General features: G+C 40.4%; 1 protein-coding gene across 1 annotated transcript in view; it reads right to left on the bottom strand.

Moving 5' to 3' along the window:
- Positions 1-1,305: 1,305 nt before the first annotated feature.
- uxt (ubiquitously-expressed, prefoldin-like chaperone) overlaps positions 1,306-3,048 on the bottom strand; it is a 6,419-nt gene continuing 4,676 nt past the window's right edge. The window contains exon 6 of the mRNA XM_051426788.1: positions 1,306-3,048. This exon is cut by the window's right edge and continues 857 nt beyond it. The gene's annotated coding sequence lies outside the window, so the exon portion shown is untranslated.

Below are 3,048 nucleotides of genomic sequence, written 5' to 3'. Positions count from 1 at the left end.
CCGGGACAGAGCCGGGACAGAGCCGGACCAGAGCCGGGACAGAGCCGGGACAGAGCCTGGTGCTCGGCCGCGGGGGGAAGTGGTTTGTAGGATCCGGCCGGTTGGCGGGGAGCGGACTGAAGACTCCGCCCGGAGACTGAACTCATCAGTTGAGTGTTTTCCCGGGTCTCTTCCTGAACGGACGGACGCCTCCTCACTACTTTCACCAGTCAGCTCAGCGGAAGTTCAGACAATCACACTTTTGTATTTCAAAACAAAACTTTGTGAATTGATTAATGAAATACATAAACTCTACAAGTATACCAAACATTGCATTATAAAACTTTCATTTACTGTAAATAAAAAAATTGTACGACAAATAAAATAAAGAAAGAAACAGAAAACCAAACGCAATCATCTTGCTAAACAATTTGAAATTTCTAAAACATTTTATGAAGTTTTCAGTAGTTAAAAATGTGTTTCTTTTAAAATCAGAATCTAAGTATTAAAGGAGGGAAATCTTTGAAGCCGACTCTATCCTCTGCAGAGAAGCTCACCGAGTATGACGCTCCACAAAATGTCCAGCTCACCGAGTATGACGCTCCACAAAATGTCCAGTAGCCTGAGCAGGTAGCTCCGTCCTTACATCCATATCTGCCCACACTCATTCATTCCCCACATATAACCTCTCTGTGTGCTTCCACTACACAAAATCAACATCTGCTATAAGGGGTTTCAAAATCTGTGTACAATGTAAAACAACTAGTGCCTCAATACAGAAGAAAAGCTCCACAAATAAACTTTAATGGGAAGCAGAAGAAGATGAAGAAGATCAGGGTTGGTTTCAGATTTTGGACAAAATGTGACTTTTTGAATGAACACTGAGCCGTTTATTAATATAATGAAATGCATATTGAAAACAATTAGTAATACATATATATAGGCTTTATATTATAATAATATTTCATGCTGATTTACTAACTGTATGTTTATGTGTGAAATCTCAATATCAATATCAATGAATACGTGTATATAATACAGAACTTGTTCCACTGTTTCATTATTATTACATATTTTCTATTCTATTTACTTTAATGGAATATATTCTGGTCTGTTTCTATATTTTTGGTATTTTATTACTATAGATATATCTTTTTACTTTTCCTGTGTACAACGTGAAATTAAGTGTAAAATGAGAGGGTTGCTCTTTTATTTTGAAGGAACGTTGTTGCTCTTTGCTTGAGTTCCGGTATTTTGTGAACTTGACACATGCGCAGTGTGTTTCTGCAGCACCAGCGTGATGACGTCAGACGCTCATCACTGAACTGTTTTTAAAGTGTTTATTGTAACAAAGCGATCAAAGTACAAACTATAATTATTACTAACTCAAACCAACTACAGAAATATTCAATAAAACATATTCTCCTCATTCTGTGCTTCAGGAACAATATTCTGAGAGTGCGTGCGTGTGCGTGCGTGTCTGTGTGTGTGTGTGTGTGTGCGTGCGTGTCTGTGTGTGTCTGTGTGTGTGTGCGTGCGTGTCTGTGTGTGTCTGTGTGTGTGTGTGTGCGTGTCTGTGTGTGTGTGTGTGTGTGTGTGTGTGTGTGTGTGTGTGCCTCCATTCAGTTCCCAGTTTCCATGACAACAGGCTCAGTGCTGTTGCCTGACTGGCTGCAAACACTCCAACTGATGATCACATCTGGATAACAAACAATCCAGATGTGATTAATAATAATAATAATAATTATTATATATAATAATAATTATTATTATATATCATTATTATTAATATTATTAATTAAGTATATATAATATATATAATTATTTATAATAATAATTATTATTATTATTAAAGCTGCAAGCAGCGTTGGGAGGGACCTCGCACTCCACGCAACTCGGGGCGTGCTGCGGCCGTGTTGCGTGCCATCGTAACACGTGCGGACCAACACATGAAATTTCACGTAAATCAGCTCAAAATCGCCACGCAGCGCTTCCTGTTACCAGTAGGTGGCGCTATCACTATGTCTGAATATTGTCATGTAGACGTGTTCAGGGTGGGACTGTTATCAAACACGTGAAGTTTCATTGAGATTGGATCATGTACGCTGAAGTTATGAGGACGTGTTCAGGGTGGGACTGTACATTGAAGATATGAGTACTATCTGTTTGATGGCCAATCGGTGGAATTCGACACGTCGTCACGGGCACACGGTTAAACATACAGTCACAAATAGCACAACGTTTGATAACCAATGTGTGTAGATTGGAGTGATCGAATTTGAAGTCAATCTGATAAAATCTGTAGGAGGAGTTCGTTAAAACAGAAGCCCTTAAATGCAGGAAATAGCATCACAGTTTGACATTCGATTCAACCTGGCCAACTTTCAGGGAACGCCACGGACACGCCCTTTAACGTACAGTCACAAATAGCACAACTTTCAATCAGCACCATTTTGACTGTACTGACTAATTTTGAAGCAGATCCAATAAATTCCCTAGGAGGAGTTCGTTCAAATACAACACAAAAAGTTTGCCGAAAATGAAACTTTAAATCAAAATGGCCGACTTCCTGTGGGGTTTCGGGTATGGGTCCAAGAGGCTTTTTTGTACGTCCCGGCATGTTACACGTGCCTACCGAGTTTCGTACATATCGGTGAAACTTGGCGCCGGGGCTGCTGTTTTTTTATCCTGTAGGGGGCGCTACAAACGCTATTTTTGGTATGTGAGCTTCAGGCACCACTCTACACGTAACCTGTGAATTTCATATTCATAACTATTACGGTCTCCGCACAGTGATTTATCATGCCACCAGAGCGCCACCTAGTGGCAGATTGTTGACACATTTTTTAGCGAGCCTCAGGGAGCCATGGGGAAGCATCGTATTAAGTTTCATCTTAATCACACATACCGTTGTAGAGATATAAACTTCTACATTTTAAAGAGCGCCACCTAGTGGCGATGGCCTGAAATTGTGCACGATGCCTAAGGAAGACATGTTGAACTATGGACCCAAGTTTGGTGTAAATCGGACAAACCAATGTGGAGAAATGGTCCTCTTCCTTTTTTGAC

The sequence above is a fragment of the Dicentrarchus labrax genome, unplaced genomic scaffold (genome assembly GCF_905237075.1).
Source record: "Dicentrarchus labrax unplaced genomic scaffold, dlabrax2021, whole genome shotgun sequence".
Classification (NCBI taxonomy): domain Eukaryota; kingdom Metazoa; phylum Chordata; class Actinopteri; family Moronidae; genus Dicentrarchus; species Dicentrarchus labrax.
Note: the sequence above shows the minus strand (reverse complement) of the source record. Positions and strands in the feature narration are given on the sequence as shown.